This window comes from Cnephaeus nilssonii, assembly GCF_951640355.1.
Source record: "Cnephaeus nilssonii genome assembly, chromosome: 3".
NCBI classification, from domain to species: domain Eukaryota; kingdom Metazoa; phylum Chordata; class Mammalia; order Chiroptera; family Vespertilionidae; genus Cnephaeus; species Cnephaeus nilssonii.
Genome location: NC_137074.1, coordinates 25,349,862 through 25,371,453, shown reverse-complemented (window position 1 = coordinate 25,371,453; position 21,592 = coordinate 25,349,862).

Here is a 21,592-nt window from a genome sequence, read left to right as displayed (position 1 = left end):
GAGCCCCACTAAAGCTCGTGGTAGGGAAGCAAATAGACAAAACCATCAGAGGCCATTCCAAATAAATATAAGTGTATGAAGAGACAGCCCACAGCTTGAAGAACAAAAAAGAAAGAATAGAAATGGCATTGAGCAATTACAGCATAAAAATACTTTTTGAAAATTAAAACATTGTTTTAGAATTAAAATACTATAGAGATAAATGAAGGTTATGGTTGAGACCTGATTTGCAGGCTTGGGAGATTGAGAATCTGAGCTGAAACTCATGATGGACAAAACATTGCAGGTAGAAAGGAGAGAAAAAAAAAAATATATATATATATATATATATTCACAAAGCTATAAAGTAGATAAGGAGGAAAAGAAAATACTTAATCAAATAAACCAAGATTAGATAAAAACTCTTAAATACGGTAAACAGGAAAATTCTATAAACCAAATGCTCAATTTATGAAGAATATAAACACTATAACAAGTATATTAAACCAAAACTATTACAAATGCAATAGAATATGATAAATATAAAATAAGAACATTTTAGTAAATATTCCAAAATCTGACAGAACTAGCAGCTAGCAGCTAAAAATAAAGAAGGACTTGGTGGGACTGAATAAATAAGATCACCAAATTCTATTTAATAAATCTATGAAATAAAGAACATACTTTTGGTTTGTCATGAAAATATACCAAATTAGAAATTATGTATTTAGCATAAATAACTACTAAAATTCAAAATATAAAGCCACAGCTCACAGTCATATTCCAAAATGTAGAAATACAAAATAAATTTAACCTCAAACACCTGACTCATTGAAAATTAAGAAACATGATCCTAAATATGCTTGTGTCAAATAATAAATCAAAACCTGAAATTGCACAGTTACTAGAAAGCAATGCAAATAAACAGAGAAAATATCAAAAGATATCATCAAGAATGCCTACAACATTAAAGAAATGTTATAAAAAGAAAGGAAATGCTCAAATTAAGATTTTTTTAATAAAAGCATAAATAAAAAAATAAAAAATGTAGAAAGAAATGATGAAAAAGAACTAAATTAATAAAATATAAAAATGATAGAATAAAAACAACAAAGCTAATTGATTGGTTCTATTTTGGTGTCTTTTTAATGTATTTATTAACACTTTGATTTGATTTATTTTATATATTTGATTCTACATTATTATCCCAATAAAATAAATAGTAAAACAAAGAAACCAAGCAAACAAAATGTTCAAAATTAGAAATGGCAAAATAAATATTCCAACAGTAGTATATTTAAAGGCAGTAACATTACATTATTCCTTAATAATACTTTTCCCAGGGCTGGATTGTGAACAACCACAATCATGCTAACCTTTCCCCACTGACTTCACAGAGCGGAGTCTGAGCTGAGCACACAGTAGGAGCACCATTTAGGAGATTTGGGGTCAAGGAGCAGTAGCCCAACCCTTTAGCCTTTTAGAGATTTACACCAAATTCATCCAAGCTTATAAATCATTTTAACAAACTAAAAACTGGGTAACTGTACATGGTCTTAAGTTTAATTTTGAGAATTAATGCTTTCTCTTTCTAATACCTTTTAATATGGCAAGTGCCCTGCCTTTTTAGTTGCTACTAATACCTTCATCTATAGAAAGTATAGGAGTTTTTCAAAACGCTTTCATGAGTATTATCTCATTTCATCTTGCCAACAGCCCTGTGAGCCAGGCAACAACCTTGGAACCCTAACTGCTATTGTAAACGGGGAGACCCAACAGAAACTTAGATGTAGAGATCCCCCCACCGCCCCCCCATGCCACACTTGGTCTCACTTCCTTTTTGCTCTTAATTCAATCATCATGTTAAATAACTGTTGCTGTTCTTATTGTTAACCACCCAGGCTGCTATAGGATATTTCTGCTACTTACAGTATGACCCATAATTTGGCCATATGTATTTGACCATATGTGCATTATGTATTATTTTTGCCCTATAAATGATTTTCAAGTTGTTTGCAAATGTCCATTTTCATAACAATGACCAATTTAATTTTCATTCATTCCTCATAATGAAATCCCAACCTCCATTTTAACTTCTTAATTTCACCTTCACACCTCTACACATATACCTAAAATTTCTCGTTATTGATTTATCACTGAAATTATTTCTTGTAAGCTAATTTGTAAGTTTTTAAGGCCATATGCTCTGCTTATCCACCCTGTTCCCAGTTTTTCATTTAGACACACACACAGAGAAGGACAGATGACGAGAGAGAGAGAGAGAGAGAGAGAGAGAGAGAGAGAGAGAGAGAGAAGAAAGGAGGCAAAACCCTGATAAAACATTTTCTCAATCTCTCAGGTGGAGTCAATTGTTCCATCCTGTAGGCTAAATACATGACAAAAATATCTTTGCATAAGATTTCTATTTTATAATTTTCTATTTAGCCTTTGAGCTTCTCAATAAGTTTACTAAAGGCAGAGTCACAACTTCTAACCTGAAGCCAGGGAAATAAAAGAGTATATAAACTTTTGAACCACATATCCGAGTGTAATGAAAGTGGGATTTTCTAAGATCCTGGCTGGAGGAAATCCTGAGCTGGTTTAGATTAGCACCAGCTAACTATTAATGCCCAATACTGGTGAAGGGGCATACTCAGAGGGGCATCACACCACTCATCCCCCCATCTCTTCATGGAATGTGGGTGGAGGTGTTTAAAAAGGCCCTGGACTATGAAGATGAAAAACAATCACAGTGCACAGCTTGAATGGAATGAGCATATTTTTGAGATCATTCCTGTTAGACAATCCATGTAACTTGAAGGCAGCTGGAGCTGTGGTCCTACCATCAAATGACATCCACATAGATTTCCATTTCATATACACATTTATGATTTAAAACGACTTGGGTGAGGTTGCAAACTAAGGATTATGGAAAGAATGTTGAACAAAACTGAGAAGACAGAAAATACCAGGATGATTTAGACAGTAAAATAATTAAAATTGCACAGAAGAAAAGATATTTAAATGAGAAATAATTTCTAATAGTTAAGGCAAAAGTGACAGTCTATGAAAGGCCTTGAATGCTATAAAATAATCAGCAGGGGGACGGACAAAATTGGAGCCATCTTTTATGAAGATTACTTGAAAAGCAATGGGTATCATAGACTGGGGGATAAGAAAGATAGGAAGATCAGTTATGAACTTACTGTAATAAAGCAGCTAAGAGCACCTAAGAGAAACTAGGGCAATTACCAGAAGACTGGAAAGACAAAGATGAGAAATGTTTCAGAGATGAACCCCAGTGGTTCCATATAATTACAGTCAGACTCCCTTGTATTGCAAAGGAAGTTCATGAAGAGCTAGGACTCTACTTTCTTATTCGAAGACCTTTACTGAATACCAGCATTCTTGACTAGAAATCCATCACTATTGGCAAACTGTCAGAATCAGTGCTGGGCTTTCTGATGTCCATGTTTAGCAAGCACAATACTTTTATACCTATAAATACCTATTTAAAATCTACCTATTAACTCAATAAATAGTTATCAAAAATGTATGCCCAGCCGGCGTGGCTGTGGTTGAGTGTTGACCTATGAACCAGGGGATCATGGTTCAATATCCAGTAAGGATACATGCCTGGGTTATGGGATCAATCTCCAGTAGGGGGCATGCAGGAGACAGCTGATCAATGATTATCTCTCATCATTCATGTTTCTATCTCTCTCCCTCTCCCTTCCTCTCTGAAATCAGTAAAAAAAAAATCTTTTTTAAAAATTTATGATAAGCTTTGGGGATATAGCAGCAGTAAGCAAACTAGGTATTATTGTGTGCCCTCATGCTGCCTATCATCTGGGAAAGGGAAACACAATAGATATACATACATCTGTTATATATACTTGTATATAATATAGCAATACAATAACACATAGTATAATAGAGACTCATAAGAACTATAGAAAAATAAAGCAGGGAAAGGGGACAATGAGGGCAGAGGGAATGGAAAGTTACGATTGAAATAGGGGGTCAGGGAAGGCCTTAGTAACAACTTGAAGCAGAGGAGGAAATGATGCATGTGGGTGTGGGAACAAGGAAGTTATAACAGAGGGAACAGCCAGTACAAAGACCCTGAGACAGAATCAGTCCCAACTGTTCAGACAAATGCTGAGGACAATGTGGCTGAAGGAGGAAGGGCAGGGAAAACATTAGTAGGAGATGTGGTTAGAGTATTTTTGGTCCAGACTGCGTAGGGTAGTAATAGATCACTGCAGAGACTCGGATTCAGCTTTTACTCTGGTGAAGAAAGGATGCCTTTGGAAGGTTCTGAGCAGAGGACTGACAGGACCTGACTTACGTTCTAAAAGAATTTGCTGCTGATATTGGACTGTACAGAGGAGGGTACAAAGCAGGGGATCAGGTGGGAGGCTATTGCTAAGATAGGGCAATAAATACACGGCATTGGCCTAGACCAGGGAGGTAGTCATGAAGATGGTCAGAAGTGGGCAAGTTCTATATCTATCTAGACTAGAAAAAAGACAAGCTCTTCTTAGCCCCAGTTATTCATGAACAACGTTATTTTAGTTATGTGTATATCAAGGTGAATATTTGGGCCTTAGAGTGAGTTTAAATTTGAGAAATTACTTTAAGTCAGCCTGTTCAGATACACCATCTCCCCTGGGCCCCAGTCAATGGCCCACAGTGTCTAAATTTGCTCCCAAAGAGAATATCACACTGTCTAGGCTGTACAGATTGATATGTGCATGCCAATCAGTAAATCATCTCCCTCACTCAAGGATACTCCAACATTCATGTGCCTATTTAAAGATTTCCAGCTAGTTCATTCTGTACTCTCAGAACTTTCTTTTGCCTGTGTTTCACATTTAGTACAGGTGCATTTAATTGACTTATGTAAGGAAGATAGCACACTTTCTGACATCTAGACCAATAGTGTCTGTCCTAAAGCTTTTTAAAATGCAAAACCATTTTTTAGATTTAAAATAAAGCTTTCCAATGTCATTGATATGAACAGCACGTTGTGATTAATGAACTGCAAGCAGGCACACTTGAGAGACAACTAGTTCTGGACCATTTCTGAGGTTAAGCAAGGAAAAGCTTGAGGAAAACTGATTCTCATGACACTAATTTAATGTGCAATATTAATGTGAATATATTCTTACATAAAGCAAAAATCTAACCAATATGTAAAAATTTTTATTAATTTAAGTTGCACAGTCAAGGAACAGCTAAGGGATGAACTTGTAAAGGCATTAACAGCAAGGATTTCTAGTAAATGTATTCCTTGAAAGGCATTTGTTTGGGTTCCAAGTCCAGAGTAGGAACCTTCCATCATGTCTTTCCTTGTGAATGCAACTACAAGACATGGGCAGAAGTCATGGATTTGACATCTGAGGCCTCTAAAATGTAAATAGTAGCAGGTAGATTGGGGAAGATGGCAATTTGAAGTATCAAGAAACCCACGGAACATTATAAACTGATGAACAAAAGTAGATACAAAGGCAAAGAAGCATCAAACAGACTGTCAAACTATAGCAGGAAGGCAGGGGAGGGTTGCGGCGGGGGACAGCAGTAAGAGATCAACCAAAGGACTTGTATGCATGCATATAAGCATAACCAATGGACACAAGACACTGGGGGGGCGGGTAAGGGTATGTGCCGGGGGGTAGGGGAGGCGGGGGCGGGGAAGGTCAATAGGGAAAAAAGGAGACACATGTACTACTATGTGTAATACTTCAAACAATAAAATAAAATAAAAAGAGAAACCTGTGGTGCGTTCAGCTCTTTTCTTTGTCTCCACTTTCTCCAGCCTAACACCATGTAGCCCCACACCTGGAAGTGGGCGCTGGGGAGTGGACAGTGCTCTGCCAGAGATTCTCTGGTCCTGGTTCCCAGAATCCTGTGCTGTAGCAGTCCTGCCAGCAAGGGGACCCCACAGGAACCAAAATTATCAGAGAGCAGAATCTCCCTATCCATTGGTGCAGCTGTGGTTCCCAAAGAGTGGAATGAATTAGCTTTGAAATGTTTCCTTGCAATTTTGTCTTGGCCCCAGATGTTGGCACAGCCATGGAAGGACCAAAAATGGAAGCCCATCGAGAACCAGAGAGTACTGGGGAAATTGCAAAGAGCGTTCAGGAAAGAAAACTCATAATGTTATTTATAACAATCCTGGGCTCCTTTCCCAGAGCTGTGCCTGCGTGACTCTGATCCTGGCCAGCAAACTAAGACTAGGAGAACTCAACTAACAGAAAACCTCTGTGGTCCATATAGGCCACGGAGCTAATAGCTCTGTAGTGAGTGAATAGTACTGCACAGGCTTTGATAGGACTGACATTGAAACCACCACCACCCTGAAGACAGCTGAGCTATCATTTCCCCCCCACGAATATGGAACCAACACTTTGCTGCAGACTTGGCAAAAATGAAAATGCTTTCTTATTGGTGAATAGCATAATCTAACTGTTACAGTTACTCTATGACAATAAAGCTGATATTATTTGAGAAGCTTTATTCTGTGAATATAGTAGTTTATAGTGGTCACCACTTATCTGTTAACATGTTCACTTTTCCTTGTTTATCTTTAAATAAATAAGGTATACTTATTAAAGCAATATTGAGGAATGCATATATTTCAAATAAAGGAAAACCTGTCTACAGATTTCTCACCCATTTGCATCACTTTGTTTATCTGTACAAAAGTTTTGTTTATTTTATATTATTTTTAAAATTACTTTTACATTAAACTTCATTTATGGGTATATTTCTGGTTGATGTTATTTTTATTTTAGCTATACATGCAGGGGATTGCTTACAAGTTGTTGCCATTTCAAACGGTGATGCAAGAAAAAAATTTTCGCAATTTTTTTCACATTTGTGCATATTTTTCTCTTTATTAACTGAGGCACAATTGACAATGCAATGAATTGCACATAGCTGTACAATTTGGTAAGTTTTGACAATGTATACATACTACAAACCATCACCACAATCAAGATGGTGAATATGTGCATCAGCCCCCAAGTTGTTCTTTTTTAATGCTACCTACCTGCCCTTCAGCCCCTTCCGTAGACAACCAGTGAGCTGCTTTTTGGTACTATAGATTAGTTTGCATTTTTCTGGAGTGCAGGAATATGTACATCATAAAAGGCCTGTGGTTGTGACTCCTTAACGGCGGAATGACCAAACAACGGGTCACCATGAAGAGCTGGAACACCTCTCGGGCCCTCTTCCCACCACCATCCCCACCCCCGCCAGGGTGCTGGCAGCATCTCTGGAGCATCGTGGGGCACCGGCATCGTCTGCAGAGCGTGCGAGGCATTGCAGGTCGACAGACATGGCCCTGATGGCAGGCTAGGCCTAGGGGACCCTACACGTGCACGATTTAATCATGCACTGAGCCTCTAGTTTTAATATAAATTTATAAAGTACACTTTACCATGCTATATATTGCTTAATTTTTAATTAAGTGACAGGTATTACCAAATTGCTTTCAAAGAATCTATGTCAACTCACTTCTTCATCAACACATAAGTTTATTTAGTATACCCTTGTTGAAACTGAGTTCTATTAAAATTGTTGATCTTTCATGTTCTAAAAGGAAGAAAAGAACAATTGCCTTGCTGTTATTTTCATTGAATTAAAAGTGAGGAGAGATTTTGTCTTATTATGTTGGTAATGGATGTTTATACTTATAAAAATATCTTGTTCATGTTATTTGCCTAGTTTTGTATCAGGCTATATATTTTTTTATTAATAAGAATATGTTTTATTTTACAAAATTAAGTTCTTTGCTGTTATAGATGATTTAACTACTTTTTACAAATCATTTTGAACTTTTTCTTCTGACAATATTTTTTTAAATTTAGTATATAATAAAGACATTATGTCAATTCAGTGGGAACAAAAGATGATTTTATTTCCCACAAGTAGTTTAAGAGTGACTGACATGCATTTTATAAACAATCAAACAAATAGGAAAGATTCATTCTATAACTTTATAATGTCTCCCCAGATAAAATCATAAAATCATATATCTTACATAATAAAAAGGTAATATTTAAATTACCATCACTCCGCTACGCCCACGATTGGGCCAGCGGGAGACACAGGGGGCGGGACTCGGGGTGGCTGGGGTGGTGATTGGGCCGGCAGGACGCTGAGCTCGCGTTGCCAGCAGCGACGCGAGCTCAGCGTCTGTGCCATGGCTGTGCTATGGCACAGACAGGCCTCCGGGGCAGCGAGCCAGCGTTTTGGAGGTTTGGAGGCAGCGGGGGGTGGGCGGCTCCCCGGGGAGGAGTCTGGGGGCAGTTGGGCCACAGGAGCACGTGGTGGTGGCCCCAGCCTTCCTGAGTGGGAGGCAAAGGCAAGACCCTGGCCTGGGCTCCGGCTGCAGGAGGACCACGCCCCCGCCCCGCCTCGCCCTAGGGGCCCAGGGACTTCGGAGCTGTCGACCAGCGGACAGACAGCTTACACGTGCATGATTAAATCATGCACTGGGCTTCTAGTATATATATATATATCACAAGTATACCAGAAGAACATTGGTAAATATGCTTATAATCATAGAATAGATGATTAATAAAAAAAAACCTTAAAGAAAAGAAGTTATAAGATAAAGCATATGCTTGTTTAAATATTGGATATTTCTGTTTCCAAAAATATTATTTTTAAGTGGTCAAAAACTGCATTGTTTATAAATCTGACTACTCAATGTTATACAAAACTTTGCATAAACACAATTATCTTTCTACAATTTTTTATATTCTATGCATTCTGCTTATGTACTTAAATAATTATTTTTAGCAACAAATTGAAGTTACATATTTTATAAATTAAATAATTTTTTGCAAAATAAATGATTTTATTCTTAGTAGGATAAAACTATATACTCTGAAAAAAATCATAGTTTTAAGCATAACAAAGCTGATTATTCATATATCTTTAAGAATTCCTACAAAGCTTTTTAAAAATGCTTTGTTAGAGCAATCTTTCAAGATACTATTCAACAAATTAAGAAGTGAGATGGGTCAACTAATCTTTAAACCAGAGGTAATACATGAGTTAAATATATTCATTATGGTTTTAATTTCCTAATAGCAAGTCTAAGATGTTGGATTTATTAAAATCTTATCTCAAATATATTTTTACTAGAGGCCCAGTGCATAGATTCGTGCACTGGTGGGGTCCTTCAGCCTGGCCTGTGCCCTCTTGCAATCCAGAACCCCTCAGGGGATGTCAGACTGCCAGTTTTGGCCCAATCCCTGGGGATTGGGCTGAAACCGGGAGTCCGACATCTCCTAAAGGATGTAATAGTGTGCTGGGAGGAGTCTGAGCCCAGGCCAGGGGCCTTGCCACTCCCGCTCATCCCGGCCCCACTGTGCCTGCCGCCACCACCGCTTAGTGCTGCCGTGGAGACAGGAGGCTCACATGCCACAGCTACACTTGCCAGCCTTGTGCCTGGTGTCTGGCGCCCGTCGGTCAGCTGAGCAGTGCTCCTGCTGTGGGAGTGAACTGACCACCAGGGGGCAGCTCCTATGTTGAGCGTCTGCCCCCAGTGGTCAGTGCACATCATAGTGACCGGTCAACTGGTCGTTGGGTTCAACTGGTCGTTGGGTCATTCGGTCATTTGGTCACGTAGGCTTTTATATATGTAGATAAGCAAAAATATATTCAATTTTAAATTTAAGTATTACATTAAAATTTCATTTGTCATTTTCAAAATATCTAACAGTACTAAGTTAAATTAAACTAGAAAATTGTGAATGTTTGAAACACCTGGCTGAGAATACCTTATGAATATTTCAGAATATCCTATTAATCACATATCTATTTTCATTATTTATCTCCTATAAATAGTATTCAAAGTGAGCACAACATGATACATTTGGATGGAAAAGTCTAGCCAAACAAAGTATTTAAATTCACTTTCATTACTTCTTTAAAAATGCCACCATATTTTGGTGTGTAGAGTTAAGGGGTATTAGAAAATTTAAATTAATATTACAACTATATATATAATGACCTTTGGTCCTAACTGAAATAATATTGAGCCCAACATACTCTGGAAATAAGTTAATTGGTATTTTTGGTCATGCTAACTGGAGAGAAGAGACTTCATGATAAAATTGTCAGAAGCACCCAGCTGGTGTGCTCAGAGGTTGAGCTGTTGATTCCCAGTCAGGGGTTTCAGGCTTGATCCCCAGGAGAGGGCATACAGGAGGCAGCTGATCAATGGTTCTCTCTCATTGAAGTTTCTCTTCTCCCCCACCCCCCTCTCCCTTTCTCACTCTGAAAACAATAAAAACCTAGTTTTCAAAAGAGTATATTTAATATTAACTGATATTAACATAGACATCTAATATATAAGAAGTAAATCTATTATTTTCAGTAACACAGTTCTATGATTTTGCTTCTGTAATTTTGTAGATAGATAGGTTTACTAGTAGGGACTTTCAATTGAACTGGGACAATAAAGGTCACTGAATTTTGAGAACAGTTTGTAAATGTCTTTTTGATCAATATTTTCGTGAAACACCAAAGGATTTCATAGCTGCCATGACAACCATGGGTTTTCTGAATTCAGCTTCTGGTTCGAAGCACTTTACAGCTTTCAATCATGTGTAGAAATAACCACTTTATTATGGTCCAGTCAGAGATATTAGCATGGTTATAGAGATGCAAAAGGAATTAAGACACAAGCTAGCATTTTATGACATGTGAAACAGAGTGTCACAAAATATGTCATTTTAAAAATAAAGTAAAAACTTATAGAATACAAAGTGTATTTACAGGAACAAAACATTAATTTATAATCTATAGCCTCAGATGTCTTACTCCAATTTCTTTATGAGAAACTAGAAAGTATGAAAATATATAATCATTTCAGGATTTAAATAGCTACTAATAAACAAGGCTTAGAGCACATAAAGGGAGAAGTCATTGTAAACCCCATCTATGTGAGATAAATATTTTAGAAACTGAACCGTAAGCCTTTTCAAATTGCATTGCGGAGATGAGTAACCTGTGGCATCTGCAGCTATTTTGAGTGGCTTTATAGTGAGTGTTCAAATTATAGCACATAAAAATGTTGAGGCACGCATTCAAGGGCAGCTCAATTCTCTTGTAATCCCCATAAAGAGAGAGAAACAACAGCCTCTTCGTTGGGGACTTACGCTGGGAGCATGGTGGAGAGAAATGGGAGGGGGAACAAAACAATATTAAGAACGATAATAAAACTTTGCTGGGCTTTAGATCCCAAGGCCATTGCCCCTCGACTTCTTTTTCAGACAGTGCTCTGATATGTGAGCTACTGGATTCTCAAACAGCTCCGAATGTGTCCAGGTCTGCCTCTCGGAACATTACCATGGTGGGGAGTGGAGAGTGGCTGGGAAGGCTCATCCCATGTCCAGTTGTCACTCTAGCCCTGACAAGCATTAACTACATCTGAAAAGAATCAGGGCGTGATTCCTGCGAGCTGCACGGATTTTATCTAGGGGTGACGAGGGAGGAGAGCAGCAATGCGGCATCTCTATTTCGAGCACAGTATGTGAAAGCCACTGGTCTGCCCAAGTTGTTTCCAGAGCTGCCACATTCTGCCTCCCTCACAGGATGGTTGTGAAAATTAAAAAGCATGTAAGAGAACATTTGGTGACTATAAAATCATCTACAAATAAAAGGACCTTTCCATAAGGAGAAAAGGATGTTGCCATGAAAATTCTCAAAAATTTCTTTTCAGGTGGCATTACCTCATCTATAAACCATATATAATATTCCTCGTCGATAGCCACCACATTTTAAAAGTAAATGTGTAGCATGAATTAATAACCTTAAAACTGTAATACAAAAATGGATAATAATAAGTGTTGGACCAAATCTTGTGTATTTTTCTTTGTTAATTGGGATGAAGAAGAGTATGAAACACCTGGGTATATTCTATGATGTTTAAGAATCACAGCTAGCCTTGAGTTAAACCTATAAATAATGGAATGAACTATGCTTCATCTTTGGCGTAATCCTATATAATAAAGAGCTAATATGCTATTTAGACCAGACGGCGAAATGACCTTCCGGAACGACCTTCTGGAATGACCTGCTGGAATGACCAGTGGGTGGGAGGGCGGGACCAGTGAGCCTGCGCCACCAGGACAGCCATGGTAGTCCCAGCGCCCCCCGCTTCCGCAGAGGTTGCAGGAGAGGCGGCAGCACGGGTCTGGGCCTGGGCCTGGTGCCACGCCTTCTGCAGAGGTGGCCACAGGGGAGCAGGCCTAAGCCACAGTTGGACATCCCCCAAGGGCTCCCAGACTATGAGAGGGCACAGGCTGGGCTGAGGGACCCCCCAAGTGGACAAATTTTCATGCACCGGGCATCTAGTTTTTAAATAAGATCACTTTCTGGCTGTGCTAATACTCCTTCAGCTGAACAAAGAAGTGCTGTCACTCCCCTGACCAGAAGAAGACTCAGTTTACCCAGAGGAACATCATCTACCCAGCCCTCAGTTAGTATATGCCAACTACAGTGGCTGACCTCCTTAGGTGCCTCTCCTTGCCCTGCCTTTCCCATGCACCCCCTTTTGGGTTGACTTCCTTATGCTTATGGGAGAAAACAAAGAAGGCATTTGCATGTAGATGCTCTAGTCTTGTATAAATACATGTGCTAAGGCCTTCAGAGAATCAGATTTCTAGATTAAAAAGGCAATGATTCAATAACACAATCATGTTTCTTATATCAAGACTATTTTTACTGAAACATTCACCAGGTTAGATTAGCTTTATCTCTTTTTTTTCCCCCCTCTATCACTGTTATCTCAGAGCTGAACACAATTCTGAGGATGAGATCAGTGTTTCAGGCCACTTATAAAGGGCATCTCATCAGATACTAGAGCTTTAGAACTTTTCTTCATCCTATATAATAAAAGGCTAATCTGCAAATCGACCAAACAGTTGAACGACTGGTTGCTATGATGCGCATTGACCACCAGGGGGCAGACACTCAATGTAGGAGCTGCCCCCCCCCTGGTTGTCAGTGTGCCAGAACCCAGGCTTACGGCTGGCAAGCACAGCGGCAGTGGCGGGAGCCTCTCCCACCTCCACAGCAGTAGGACATCCCCCGAGGGCTCCCAGACTGCGAGAGGGTGCAGGCCGGGGTGAGGGATCCCCCTCCCCCGCCCCAAGTGCACGAATTTCATGCACTGGGCCTCTAGTTTATTTATAAAATAATAATTTACATGCCACTATGCAGCTGCTTCCAAACAAAATAATCTTGTCAGCAAATTAGCCATCTCACCTTTATTTTCTGTGTTTCAACAAATATAAAGTAAGCCAAGTTCACAGACTGAGACATGAGTGGTTCTGGGTGATTACGAATTGTGTGTGAGGGTGTGTTTGTACATGTTCAGTGACAATATTGCCAGTGTAATTTTACCAGAATACAAACATGTTAAAGTTGGTTTTCTATATCTATCACTAATTTTAACCCCTGGATTTTACAGGGAAAGTAAAATCAAGTAAATAAGAAGGAAAAGGAAAGGCACAAAGAGGTTAGATATCCACAAGGTAGAAATGATGACTTCAGTTTCCACTATTTGTAGTCAGAGAGTACTCACGATACCATGTACAGTCACTAATTTATTTATTCAGCAATTTACCTTTAAGAAAAAAGAGAAACTCTTATTGGTTTATCCTTAGGGCCCTCTCCTAAACACACACACACACACACACACACACACACACACACACACACACTGATTCTTCATACTCCCTTAAATGAGGAGCCAGAAATGAAGAGAATACTGTGGCTTTAGTATTCTAGGTAGTATACTGACAGCATGGCACATCCTAGCATCCTGCAAGGAGGCAATGCCTTGAGCCCATATCATGGGAAAGGAATTCATTACATTATATGTAGCTATGTCCCTTTCCACAAAATCTTTCAACAACTTCCTGTTTCACCTCTCTTCCACAGCTAGACATAAGCAATAGGGGCAGTTACTAATAGAGATGACCATCTCCCTCCAGGTCAGAGGTTCTCAAGGATCTCATCAGGTAATGCTCCAGGCCTTTTCTGTGCAGAGAGCTGCTGGCCTGACCACATAGTATTTGCAATCTCTCTATGAACCATGATGCTGTTGATGGCATCTCAGTGTGAAGCCCAGCCAGCCAGTCCTCATGCCTCAATGAAAACATAGACACAAGATTGAATAAAGCTGATGTACAAAACACTGGACAGGTGAAGAAAGTCAATCATTTTTACTTGACTGTTTTGAAAGAGAATACATTTTGATATAGGCATCTACATAATAAAAGGCCAGGGGCCATTACAACCTAAATGACCAGATGGATGACCAGTCACCAGGAAGTCATGGAGCACCTCTTGGTCCCTCCCCCATGGCCCACAGGCTCCTATCACAGCAAGGCTGGCAGCCGGCAGTTGGGCGGGGTGGCAGGGGGGCATGGACAGAGCGAGGCAGGCATGGCGGCTGTGGATCAGGCCTGAAGAGAGGCCCAGAGAAAGACAGGGTCTGATCCACAGCCACTGCAGCTGCTGGTGAGGCCCAGAGAGAGAGAGAGAGGCAGAGCCTGATCAGCAGCCACTGCCGCTGCTGGCAAAGCCCAGAGAGAGAGAGAGAGGTGGGGCCTGATCCCCAGCTGCTGCAGAGGCTGCAGATCAGGCCCAGAGTTAGGCCCAGAGATATGCGCGGAGACACTGACTGGCATAGAAATGACGAATCAGAACCTAGTCTGGGTGAACTGCAAAGGCAGAACCTAAGGTGGGAGCTGAGGAGGGGTTTTAAGGGCAACAGCTGTTTGGTGTAAGGTGTAAGAAAGCGGTTCAATTTTTTAATGACCGGCTTGGTAGGATAGTGCATATGGCTGGCTATCAGGCCCGATATAGGGATTATGTATTTTTGTCTGCCAAGAGCATCTCCTCCTGCTGAAAAAGCCTCCCCTGCCCATTTAAGCAATCATATCCTATACAATCTATCTATACTAATAAAAGGGTAATGTACTAATTAGACCAGGTCGACCAACCATCTTCTGGACGTCCGACTTCCTTCCGGACAAAGCCATGGTGTTGGGGGCCAAGTTGAGGCAGTTAGGGGTGATCAGTCTGGCAGGGGAGGGCAGTTGGGAGCAAGATTAGGCTGGCAGGGGATTAGTGGCAATCAGACCGGCAGGGGAGGGCAGTTAGGGGTGATCAGGCCTGCAGAGGAGGGAAGTTGGGAGAGATCAGGCAAGCAGGCAGAGAGGTTAGGGGTGATAAGGCAGGCAGGCAGAGGGGTTTAGGGGCAATCAGGCAGGCAGGCAGGTGAGTGGTTAGGAGCCAGCGGTCCCAGATTGTGAGAGGGATGTCCAGCAGCCAGACATCCCCCAAGGGGTCCCCGATTGGAGAGGGTACAGGCTGGGCTGAGGGAAACCGCCCCATGCACAAATTTCATGCACCAGGCCTCTAGTTTTAATATAATCAATTTAGTATAGCAAGAAAGCAATGTTGTTAAAACATGAGATTTAGATCTCATTTCTTTTCCCTGGATTACCAAAGGCTTTTATTTTATGCCTTACTTACAAATATCTATGGTTGGATGTTATCTTTATAAGAAAAACAAAATGAAGATATAGGTTAGAATTGTAATATATGTTCATCTCTAAGAGAGTATAAGTTTTATCTCCCAGATTTTTAGTTTAAAGATGTTTCACAATATCATATGTAATTAGTACACTGAGAAATAGTTGTTACAAATGTAATAAAAAAAACTGCTTGTTCTAGGCCATTTGGAGATGATAATAAGTGATCTCATTGTGTTTCAGATACCGCTTACCCATGGGTCCTAAAGTTCAAAAGGAAAAAATATCAGCATATTTGAAATAAAGCAGTCATGGATACAAGTGAGTCTTACGAGATGGGTCCTGTTTTATGTACTAGGGGGTAAGTAACCACTTCTTGATACATGAAGTTTGCACAGGATTGGGCCTCCTTCCCAGCATCTCTAACAATCTGCCTAAGCTTCAGTTCCACCCTAACAGCTGTTCTCTGTTCAGAGCCCACCTCAACTCTCATCCTCATGGAAGAGGTCAGTTCAATAAGAAGGTGAGGCTGGTAATCATAAAAGCTGAAAGCTTAATAGTGTCTTTCAAGACATGTCAAAAACAACCCCAAATCAAAGTTGCACATCAAAGTGACATGTCAAAAAGCTCCTAGCTTTGAAATGCTTTTGTCAAAGAGGTTGCGTAGGTTAAAAAAAGCCCCATCAAAATGTCATGGACACATCTAATTCCTCATAGCCCAATCACAAAAGAAGATGAGACTTGCTCAGAGGAATGAGAATTTAGGTTGTCACTGAATGGCACCAGAGATGAATACCAGGTGTGATTGGGCGGGGGTGGGGGTGGGGGATGGAGAATGAAAAAGAAATAAGTTAAATAATCTTTCAATCCTTTCTGTTCTTTTACCTTTACATTGATAAAGGACTCACCCTAAATGTGTTAAAATATTCCTTTTATGAAAATTTTATGTAAACTTTCACAAAAATGAGTATTAAACACTTGATCAGAATGGTAAGTTTTTTTTCCAACCATCTTGAAACATGGCTTCCCCATGAAGTGGCAATTCAAATGCATATCAAGCACAGAAATAAAGTGCTTTCTAAGGATTAAATGTAATGCAATTTTCTGTTAAAGACTAAATCTCATTTTAAGAAAATCTTAATGGTCACAGGGATAATTTTTTTTTCAATAATGATATATTTTGTAAGTGATTCAGTTTGAAGTAAGGATAACCAAGGGCATCATTTTCCTGTCAGACACAAGAAATACTAGAACAGCTAAAAGACCTTTTCCATTTATAATTACTCAATCTCATAAATAAATAAAAAATTCTGATTCTGACTTAGATTTTTTTTATTTTTTCTATTCACTGCCCCTAGATGTCTTATTACACATATTATTTGAAGACTGAAACATTGGTCTGAGAAGTAAGGTACTTTATATAGTTTTTAGGGTTGACACTGATCTTATGGTATAATCACTTCTCCAAAGTTAAGAAGTCATTGGGTTCTTTACATGAGGAACGTTTTGAGAAGATGTTACTAATGTCTTTAACATCAATATGAGGTTTCTCTGTTAATATGGCTATACGGTCCTACATGTGCCTAAGGCACTTTCTCTGACCTTTTTTCAGAATGACACAATTCTTTCTCTGTCCCTGAAAATTCTGATTCCAGCTTGACCAGGCTCTTTTATATCCTTCTTTCAAAGGCATTGAAGCTTCCTCCTTATTCTCACCACTGGTAGTAAAGAATAACACAGCCCCAAAATAGGGCAGTTATTACTGTCACCTTCCTATCTAATAAAGAGGTAATATGAAAATTGACCATCACTCCAACACACAAGATGGCCACCCCCATGTGGTCAAAGATGGCCTCCCCCATGTGGACACAAGGCCACCATAAGATGGCCAGCAGGGGAGGGCAGTTGTGGGCGATCAGGCCAGCAGGGGAGGGCAGTTGGGAGGGACCAGGCCTGAAAGGGAGGGCAGTTGGGGCAATCAGGCTGCAGCGGGGGCAGTTAGGGGCAATCAGGCCAGAACGTAGAGGCAGTGAGGGGCGATCAGGCCAGCAGGGTGGGGGGCAGTTAGGGGCAACCAGGCAGGCAGGCAAGTGAGCAATTAGGAGCCAGCAGTCCAGGATTGTGAGAGGGATGTCCAACTGCCGGTTTAGGCCCGATCCTGGGGATCGGGCCTAAACTGGAAGTTGGACATCCCCCAAGGGGTCCCTGATTGAAGAGGGTTCAGGCTGGGCTGAGGGGTCCCCCCAATATATATTCATATATATATACTAGAAGCTCGATGCAGGAATATTCGTGCTAGAATGGGCCTTCCTTTCCCTGGCCTCCCGGCACCGCATTTCCACTCCAGCCAAGCCCCAGAGCCACCTCTTTCCAATCCGGCCCTGCCTTCCATTGATTTTTAGTGACAGTGGAAGAGAGAGGGAAAGAAAGAGAGAAACAGATGTGAGAGAACATATTGATTGGTTGCCTCTTACATGAGCCATAACCAGGGCCTGGGCCAGGGAGGAACCTGCAACTGAGGTACATATCCTTGACCAGAATCAAACCCGGGACCCTTCAGTCTGCAGGCCAACAATCTATCCACTGAGCCAAACTGGCTAGGGCACCATTATATTTTCAGAGGTTACACTTTAGCTTTCTATTCTTTATTTTTTCTCAGTGCCCTATTTCTTTTATTCTAGTAGTTATTCACAGTTTATGTTGATCCAAGGTTGTCCTGTGCTGACAGCATCTTTCAAGGTGGCTGATGAAGGAATAGTGCACTCACATTCAGTGATGGAGTGGTTACCCTCCCTTAAATCCTGACAACTGAAGTTATGACTCACCCTTAGCTGAATTGGTTGTGGGGAGTCGTAGATTTCTAATACAATTTTTAAACTCTAATATAGTTTCACTGATTGAGCACGCTGCTAGCAAAGCTGGGAAAATCTACACACTGACCATCTTGGCTTAAGGAAATCCTGCTGACTCAAGAGCGGATGGTTTAGCTGGGCATCCATAATAGTGTGTGGGGGAGGGGGAGGTAAATATTTATGTTTGTTTTTCAAATCCCTGAGACAACACTTCTGTAAGCAAATTAATCTGCTACTTCATTCAGGTCTGGGTTGTAAAAAGCAAAAGAAATAAAGAATAATAATTTCACCAGTTGTAACCTGTTTCCTAAAGCTAGTTACAGGACTCTACATCATTTTCAGAGTCTTTTGCTTTTCATTGGCTTTTGTTTTCTATCCCAGAACTTTCATTCAAACGACAAGAGCTGTGGAAGAATGATAAAATGTATGCCTGACAAAAACAGGTGCTACAAATATAAGTAAAGAAGACTTACTATTCTGTAGTCACTTGGGGAAAAAGATGAGAAAATCTTCCCTTTCCTATGTTTCCAGAGTATATAGAAATGAAAAGAAACAGATACTTCTTATATATGTAGTTCTCAAAAGAGATAATATTCTGGTATGGCATATGACCAGATATCCAATTTTTATTTAAAAATGAGTCATAATATTTCTTTGAAATATTTTATTGAGTAAAAAGAGGCACTAAAAAAGAACTTCGAAGTTTATGCTTCTGAATTACATGTGTCCTATAATGAAGGGGTTGAGAAAACAATAACAAAACCTAAAGGAAAATGAAATGCAGTATGGTTAGATGTAACTCAATACCCACCCCTGTCACACACACAGAGCCCTACATATACTCAAAAACCCTCATGCACATACATACATGAGCACACACATGTGTGCATCCAAACTCAAACACATACTCAAGCCCCACAAAAAGTTTCAAAAAGGTGTATCATAAGACATTTCAGTAAAATAGGGATGGCTAATTTTGGGTTCTAATTACATGATGGTGAGTGAAATACTTTGGGGGAGCATTTTTCCTATTTCTTATAAGAGCAAGTTTATATTTGCACTTATTATCTCAAGAATATTCAAATTATTTTCCTAATCAAGAAAATATTAAAATTACAGTCGGCCCTTTTCATATCACGTGGTTAAATTTGCTCCTCATTTTATAAATGTGCAAAGTAGAGTCCAGAAAAGATAGGTGGGTTTTGTACAGTAACTGAAATAGTCAAGGGTAGAAATAGGGCAGGAATCTTTTATTCTTTTGTCTATTTTAAACATTGCCACCTTAGTCCCTTCCCCCAGTTGTCAATACTGGTGACATATTTTAGTAAAAATATTGATATTTTTCTTCTTTAGAAATTTAGAGCTTAGCTAATTAGCTAGTATACTTTATGCAGAGAACAGCTAGTATATCAGCTCGGTCCTCCAGCTCTATTGTATCAGTTCATCATTTTCTCTAATATGTAGATTTCCATTTCACCTGGAACTTAAGATATAGAGGGAGATTTTTTTTATAACCTTCCTCCTATTCTGTTTGTGATTGTACTCCTGAAGATAGTTTTTCTTTGTTTTAAAAATGTTTTTACTTATTTTAGAGAAAGAAGAAGGAAAGGAAGAGAGAGAGGGAGAGAAACATCGGTGTGAGAGAGAAAAACGTAGATCTGTTGTCTCCTGTTCTTGCCCTGACCAGGGACTGAACCTACAATGTGGGCATGTGCCTTGACCAAGAATCGACCTAGAGACCTTTCGGTGCACAAGACAATGCTCAGCCAACTAAGCCACACCAGCCAGAGCCCGAAGTTACTTTTTAATAATTGCACAGATACTTGGTTGATCTTATTAGATGGTTAGGAAAACTTTAAAAAGGTCATCATTGGCTACTGTGCAAAATCTAAATTTCCATCATTCAAAGCTTACTACAATCAGACCCAAAACTAACATGCTACTTAACTGTTACATGTAGTATACTTACTTTGACCCTGAACTGAACTGCTTCTCCTCACTGGAGTTAGAATTGCAGTGTTTTTATGCTTACGGTGTGCCAGACATCTTGCTAAAAATTTTACATGCATTAACTTATTACATTCTCTAATGTAACAGCTCTAATACAAAGTATTGAATTATTGTTGTATTATTGTACCCATTGTATATCTGAGAACACTGAGGCTAACAAAGTTTTAGTAATCTTCTTACTCTTATACATTTAACTTGGTTAAATCAGGCATCAACACAGAACGGGCCTCTACAGTTCTCCCTCGTGGCACATACTCATTGGACTCCTATACATATGTGATAGAGACCTGGTTTCCACTCAACTCTGTAATTTCTGACTTCATCTAGCTCTTAGTATCCAGCTAACTTTGTGCACACCAACTGTATTTCACTTTAACATCAGAAAGCATCTTTTCACATCTTCACCAACTTTTTTTGTATATACAACTTATTCTCCTGCCTACATAGTAATCTGCTAAAGAATATTTCCTTTTTTAAGTGGTATGTAGCACCTTATCTGCCCCTCACCCACTCCCAGTAAATTCTATAGGTAACATGAGGTCCCATTAAAAATATATAATTAAAAGCCATAATCACTTCAGACCTCCATTTATTCTGTATATTTATAAAAATGTAATAAAATATGTTGTTAGAATTAAATAGTAATTGTGAGGCTAGCTACTACTATGTGACAAACACTTGTGAGATTTATTTCTTATAATCACATACAAGCAATTATGCTCACTTTTATTTATTTATTTATTTGTTTATTTATTTATTTTTATAACAAGTAGAAGTCAGGGATCAGAAAGTTTAGCTGAGATATTTCAGACTTTGGAAGTGAGTGAGAGAGCTGGGATTCAAACTCATTACCGCTAGCAGCAAAGACTATACTATTTTCATGATAATATCTGAAAAAATACCATATGTAAAAGTGCTCTGTTTATTGCTAAGAGAAATAAAGTATCCACTTGATTCAGCAACATAATAAATTAGAGAAAATATGATTGAGTTAATGGTTTTCTAAAGGGGAAAATATAAACTATAACAATAAGCACATACCTTGATTTTTTAAGATAAATACTGAATTTTCAATTATCAGAATTAAAAGAAAAATAACTTATTTTAGTAGTCAAGTAAGTAAGTGGGTTTATAGTTGCCAAGTAAAATTATCTTCTTGAGGAATAGGACTTTGTTTTA